The sequence below is a fragment of the Mustela nigripes genome, chromosome 6, assembly GCF_022355385.1.
Source record: "Mustela nigripes isolate SB6536 chromosome 6, MUSNIG.SB6536, whole genome shotgun sequence".
Classification (NCBI taxonomy): Eukaryota; Metazoa; Chordata; class Mammalia; order Carnivora; family Mustelidae; genus Mustela; species Mustela nigripes.
This window is the reverse complement of record NC_081562.1, coordinates 90138976-90146535: the sequence shown is the minus strand read 5'-3', so window position 1 is coordinate 90146535 and position 7560 is coordinate 90138976. Positions and strand designations below refer to the sequence as shown.

At 37.1% G+C, this 7560-nt stretch overlaps 2 pseudogenes; one reads left to right on the top strand and one right to left on the bottom strand.

Moving 5' to 3' along the window:
• The window catches only part of LOC132020357 (olfactory receptor 6C3-like), a 3496-nt pseudogene extending 2154 nt beyond the window's left edge, over positions 1-1342 (bottom strand).
• Positions 1343-6280: 4938 nt separating this feature from the next.
• On the top strand, positions 6281-6777 carry LOC132020753 (large ribosomal subunit protein uL1-like; annotated as a pseudogene).
• Positions 6778-7560: the final 783 nt, after the last annotated feature.

Genomic DNA, 7560 nt, shown 5'->3' with positions numbered 1-7560 from the left:
AAAAAGAGAGAGAATGTGATGAGGCAGAGCACTAGAATAAAGCCATATACTAGATTTATGGTATATTTTTGTCTGTTAGAAGAAATTGTATCCCAAAATTTTAAAGAAAGAAAAACATATATATACAAAAAATAAGGCTAAATACATTGAAGGGATATTCTGTGACTGTAAAAATGTAAATTAAAAAGCTTTTAAAAAGCTTTTAAATTAATTTCAACCATAAGATGGTTGAAAAAGGAAAGAAGAAAAATTCAAAAGAAATAGAAAAATAAAAAATGATAATTAAAGAAATTAACTTTTGAAAGACTAAAAACATGGGAAAATTTTTAGGTGTACAGTTTACGACATTAAGTACATTCACTTTGTTGTGCAATGATCACCACTATCCATCTCTAGAATTTTTTCATCATCTAAAACTGAAACTCTATACCATTAAACAACAACTCTGCATTCTCCCCTGTCCCCCAGCAGAGTTTGGTACCACTGTTCTACTTTCTGTCTGTATGAATTTGGCTATTCTATATTCTTCTATAAGTAGAATCGTATAATATTTGTTTAAAAAAAAAAAAAAAGAATCATGGGACAAAAGCCATGAATTTTATGTGCTATTTTCCTCTAGCACTGGAGTTTTAGAGTTCTCATTGATTGGTTAACTTGGTCTTGGCTGGATATTCTTGTTGATCTTCTCGGGGATGGTCCTGTTGCAGTGATTAACAAATGTGTTTGCCTCAGGCAGAATTGTACCTCCCTTGCCAGGGGCCAGGTTTAGTCATCTGCTCTGGTTTGGTCTTGGTAGCTTTTGTTCTCTGAGAGCTTTCAACGCATCTTTGGAAGATGAGAATGAAAATGGTGACCTCCCAATCTCTGGCCCCAGTGGACCTAAGAACTCAGGGCCCCACTCTTCAGTGAGCCCTCAGAGAAAAGCAGTCAATCACTCCTCTCTCCCTGGTCTCTGGCCGCACTCCATGATTACCCGGCCTGTGACCAAGCTTTAGTATCTCTGGCACATGGCCCTGTTTGGAGTTTCCAAACCCAGCAGATTCCTACCATGAGTTCCCATGTCATTCCTCCCTGGGGAGGAAGGGAAATCCCTTTGGATCTGTTGTTTTCTGGGTCCCTGCTTGAAGAATAGTGGCTCTACTATGCTACAGATCATGAATTAGGGTAACCCAGACCTTACAGCCCACTTCTCAGCTCTGTCTTTGCAGCCAGCTTCCCCACTATGATACTTAGGAGCTCTGTCACACTCAGGCACCCCTGGTCTTTCTGTGACACCGAGGGTCTTGAGACCACACTGTCCCAGTGAGGGTTCCATACCCCTCCCCACCGCCTCCCCCACCATCCGACCGCTTAGCCACTGGAGTGATGTCCCTCACCAGAGTAGAATTCTATAAGTTCTGATTTTGTGCTCTGCTGGCTTGGTGTTTGCAAATTGCCTCAGATACACTTCTCTGCATATCCTACCTTCCAGGAAGTGACCGCTTTTCTGTTCACGGGATTGCTGCTATTCTTTTCCTCTATCTCCTGTTGAGTTTGCAGATGTTCAGAGTCGTTTGATAGCTATATAGATGAATTCCTGGGACACGAGGAAATTTAGGTCTCCTACCCCTCTGCCACCTTGCTCCCAATTAATTTTATTAATTTTTTTCTTCAAAGAATGAGCTCCTGGCTTCATTGATATGTTCTATTGATTTTTTTTTTTTTTTGGTTCTTTGTCATTTTTTGGTTCTATGTGATTTTTTTGGTTCTATGTAATTTTTTTTCTGCTCTAGTATTTATCATTTCCTTTCTTCTACTGGCATTAGGGCTCATTTGTTGTTCTTTTTCTAGCTTTTTAAAGTATGAATTTAGATTGAGTTTTTTCTTGCATCATATAGTAGGGCTGTATTGGTGTATACATTCCTCCCAGAACCACTTTTTCTTTTCACAAGGGTTTTGGGCTAATGTGTTATCATTTTCATTTGTTTCTAGACATATATATATATATATATATGCAGTCATTACGTCCAATGCGTTTCACATCTTAGTTTTTTTTCATTTTTCATTTAGGGCTGACTAATTTTTAGCTCTTCTACATCTGTGGTAGTGGCCTCCCTGAAGTCTTGTATGCTTTTCTTAAGCACAAGTAATATCTTTATGATTATTGCTTTAAATTCTGGATCAGGCATATTACTTATATCTGTTTCAGTTTGATCCCTGGCCATGACCTTTTCTTGTTCTTTCTTTTGAGATGAATTCCTCCATCTTGGCTTCTAGTCTACATCTCTTCTTCTGTGTGTTATGCAATCTTATTATGTTTTCTGCTCCTGATATTAACATATTTATGAAGAAGAATTCATATAATGTCCATGTCCAGTGCTCCAGGATGTGTCTCTGGTTGTGTGCTGTGTGGACTCTGCTCCTATGTTATGGCAGCTCTTTTCCTCAGGTCAGTCCTCTGCAGTGTTTCTCCTTGTATCCAGTAGGGAGTGTTTGGACCTTTGCCAGAGTGTGGTTGAGTTTTAACCAAGTGTCTTCTGGTCTGCTTGCTAAAAGATACCTGACGCTATTTCCACTAGAGCTGAAGCTTTGCAGAATTCTAGTCAGTAGATGTGCTGTGTGCAGTGGTTTGTGCTAGTCTGAGGGCCCACCAAGCTGGTCCTAATGACCTACATTGGTTCTTTGGGAAAGGGTCTTTCCAGTCTGGGACTAATACTGATATCTAAGATCATTTTAAGAAATGCTTATCTGTCCAGACGCCTGTCCAAGTCTGTAATGTCTCATTTGTTCTCTAGATCCTTCTGAGGTTTCAGAGTTTTCAAAGGGAATAATATCTACTCCGAATTACCAATTAATTTAATATGTTAATGAGCTTACTAAAATTCTTTACCTACAAAATTTCTGGGAGGGAATTATTCCACTTTCCATCATCTGTCCTTTTTATGGTCATAAGATACTGATTCTTTTTGGCTGTATATGCTGGATGCTAACTTTCACTCTAAAAAATTTATATTGGGCACAACTGAAGCATAAAGTAGATCTTCTCAGTGTTAAGACACATGAAATAAAGTGTTTTAAATTTTGTACAGGAATGATTACATGATGTCCTGATATTGACTATATTAAAGTAATCATTAAAAGATATTTAGATAAGAACATAAAACCATCAGGTGGTCCTATCAGTCACCAATTAATGTTATTTTTTTTTTTTTAAAGATTTTATTTATTTATTTGACAGAGAGAGATCACAAGTAGACAGAGAGGCAGGCAGAGAGAGAGAGGGAAGCAGGCTCCCTGCTGAGCAGAGAGCCTGATGCGGGCCTCGATCCCAGGACCCTGAGATCATGACCTGAGCCGAAGGCAGCGGCTTAACCCACTGAGCCACCCAGGCGCCCACCAATTAATGTTATAATGAACAAAAATGTATGAAACTCTTACTAAATTGTAGCAGTTTTAAGAATGTCTTCATTTATGTATTTCATATAAATTGTGTGGCTTAATTTTATTCACATATACCATTGAGCATAATTGAGATTACTTGTATAAAGCATAAATTTACCCTATTAAAGCAAACATATATTCCTGAAAGAAAGTATTAAAGACATATTTTGTGGTAACTATGACTGGTTTAGGCAAGGTCACTTTTAATGGCTTCTTTAATTTGTTTAAACATAAGTGCTTTTTCAAGTGTCTTTGCAATCTGTTTGTCCTCTGCCATCTTGTATTTATAAACAAATACTTGAAATATTGAAAATAAAAAAATAATTCCAGGAACTTCTCTATAATTTCATACAAAGGGCATAGATAAACTCATTTCTACACCAACCCAACTTTCACTAAGGATCGAAGGTTCCAAATTACCCTATGATTTGTCACTTAAAGAGGTATTATTTTAACACTTAAAATGAAGCCAGTTATAGTTAAAATAAGGGTTAATACAATGTCTTTCCAAGCTTGTTGGGCAAGATGATATGATCTTAGTAATGTTAATGATTCAGGCTAGCCATAATTTTATCTGCTTTCTTAACAATGGATGCAGGGGATTAGCTGAATGGATAAACAAAAGGTACCATGGCGTTTTGTGTTCTCAAGACACCAGCATTAACCTGTAGTCCAAATTAGGACATAATTTAGATATAATATTTCAGCGATAATGACCTGAAATCAGAGCAGAAAAATAATAGAAGAGTTTAAATTTCTATAATAGTCCATAACTGCACAAGGATAAGAAACTTAACAGTTGGGTAACACAGAATAACAATTTCTCAATAGCAGCAGATTAATTTGTGAACAAGTGAATTTTTTTCTCTAATCTTAGGGAAAATATTAAAAATTCATTGTGTTGGTTTAGACTGGGGCTGAGGTCTCTATCCTTCTACACCATAAGTGATGTCAGATTTGCCTTTATGTTTTGTATCTTCCCACTGAATTGTGACATAGAACACCTGACCATGATTAGAGTCATTACCAATTATTCATTCAATGATAGCTTCTTGGATGTTTATTATGTGTTGGGCTAAGCTTCGTTTTGGAGAATACAAAGATGCTAGCGACAGCTGTATGTGTAATTTTCTTCTTACAACAAAGGGTGAGAATTCTACATTATTTTAGAAATCTCAGATTCTTTTTTTCGTATCCGATAGAAACAACAAACACTCCACTCCACTCATCTTCTTGTTCACTGTAATGATCTGAGAAGACATCTATAATATTTAATTTATATTCATTTTTAAGACATATTTATTTCCTACTGAAACCAGGATACAGAGGAGTAAGTGCCCCTTGCTCTGGGCTTCCAAAGAGACCAGGTTTGGCCACTCACTGCTGACAAAATACAACGGCAAAGAAATGCATGGTGGTGAAACAGGAAAGGAATTTATTTCAGTGACACTAACACCAGGAAGACAGTGGACTAACATCTCAAAGACTCTGTCCAAAGTGCCAAAGTCCTCCCAGACTTAACAAGGGAGATGTGGGAAATGTGAGCTGGTAGGGGAAGGCAGGCAGTAATTGAAATTGATCATTGTCTTGGATATTCTTGTGGAGTCTTGCTGACTGCACAGTTCTTATGGCTTGAGAGGTTAATTTCAGTTCCCATCGTAGAAAACCCAGTCATAGAAAATTATTCAAACAAGGTATCAGAGGAGAACAATAATAATTTCAAGAAGGGGATATCAACAATTTAGAAAGGAATAGGCTTTTTGAGATCTCCATCCTTCTGTTGATTAATTTAACAAATATTTTAGTAAGTGGCGGCACTATGGTAAGCCCTTTGGTAGGCAATAATGAACAAAGTATCCCATTTTCTAGCAAAATGTTCATAGTCTGTGAAGATCTAGCATCGAGAAAGATGACATTCCAGTATATGGTGAAACTTCTAATCATATCGATAAGCATACAGTACCATGAGGCTCATGTCCTATTTGACTACAAATTGCAGCAATACAAAGACAATTTTATAGATGGAGGAAAGAGGGCAATGAGAATTTCAGGACTTTAGCGTTGGAGATCTACCATCAGACAGAGTGGTATAGGGCACGATGAACACTAAAGAGATCTGATTATTTAAGTATACAAAGACTTACTGTGACTCAAATCAGACTGATGGAGAATGACTAAGTATTATCTATCAGTGAGAGAATCTGTTGTTAATCCCATATTCTATGGTTATGGCTGCAGTTGTTGTTGTGGATAACTCAGTGCTCAATCCAAAAATGACAGAAACTCTTGCCAAAGAGAAATGATATTATCAAACTGGCATATGTTACATCTGAGATTACCAGTGGAAGAGTTTGGGACTTTAAGCTTCTTTAGTGAAAGCAATTTTCTGCATGAAAGTTTAGGGATTTAAGTTTAATTCCAAGAGAGTAGTTGTCTTCTGAATTTTTATTTCCTAAGATATTTCGGAGAGAAATCCCCAAAAGCCAAAACTGGCATTTTAGATGAACTTATTTAGTACTCTTGTGAAGAAAGTGCTTTTGTGGAAAAAATAGCATCCTATTCTGACATTCCAAGATTTTTTGGTATATGTTCATGTTGCAAGATTTCTCACCTCCCCCAGCAATTGGTACAATGGCTTCTTTGTGGGGAACAGCTTTGATCTGAATCACTGTTCAGATGCATATTGGCCATATATACATTATTTGTTTCCTATTAATATCTGTCTCTTTCTTTAAAAGGAGGAGAAAGCATATTCATTAAAGGGATTGTTAATATCTTTTGGGGGGTAAGCAAAATGTTAAACAGAGTTTAAAACATATAATGTTGCTCTTTTCATCTTGTTATTGTGTCATGAGGCACCATGAGCAGCAAAGTCTCCAAGTGACACTTTGTACTGGTGGTGTGGGAAGTCTTGAATGGGAATCAGTGCCAGTGTCAGAAGTTCCTGGAGCTGCAGATCAGCTTGAAGAACTATAGCCCACAGAAGGACAAATGCTTCTCAGACATATTAGGCTCAAGTCCACTCCCTGCCCCAAGTTTTGGGGGACCGGCAACACTGTGATGAGTCCAAGGTTGTGGATATTCCCCACATGGACACTGAGACACTGAAGAAACTCAACAAGAATAAAAAAAAAAATAGTCAAGAAGATGAGCAAGAAGTGTGATGCCTTATTGGCTTCAGAATCTCTGATCAAGCAGATTCTACAAGCTTTGGGTCCAGGCCTGAATAAAGCTGGCAATTTCCCTTCCATGCTGACCCACAATGAGAACATGGGGCCCAAAGTAAATGAAGTAAAGTCCACAGTCCAATTCCAGATGAAGAAGTTGCTATGTCTGGCAGTGACTTTGGTCACATGAAGATGGCAGATGATGAGCTTGTGTGCAACATCCACTTAGCTGTCAATTTCCAGGTGTTGTTGCTTAAGAAGAATTGACAGGAGGTCTGGGCTTTATACATCAAAAGCATCCCCAGCACCTGTACTAAGGGACGTCTCGATAAACTTCAGTGCTAACATTAAAAAAAAAAAAAAAAGAAAGAAAGAAAGAAAGAAAGAAAAAAATGAAATATTCATATGAGAATATGAATATGAACCATATGAATATGGTTTTATAACATAATTTTTTTCTGTGCATAATGAATTGAGTCAATAAAATCAGCTTCTCATGGAAAGCATAAAAGAGAAGTAATGACTCCTTTCAGTTTTCTCTTTCTCTCCACATTATTCCCATTCACTTCGCTCACTTTAATACCTGTCATTTGCAATCATTATTCTCTTTGCCCAGGATATTCATTTATTAATATTTTTTACTTTTGTTTGGAATTCTTATTGCATTATTGCAAATGCTGTGAGCAGTCCTATATTTTATATTCATATGGCCCTGGGTATATGTTTTTATAAAAGATTAATAATCCCATACCTAAATGTCTACCTTTTTATCTGTTGCTCAAAATCTTATAAGGTGGTGATGGTCTAGTTTAATAATCCAAATGGATAGTGCATTCTTGCAATGTAGTTGCTTTCAAAGTCTTTTCAGAAATAACATCTGAATGATTTTCCCTACAAGAATTAGGAGGAAATTATAAGAGACCCTTAATCTCAGGAAACAAACTGAGGTTTGCTGGGGAGTGGGGAGGGAGGC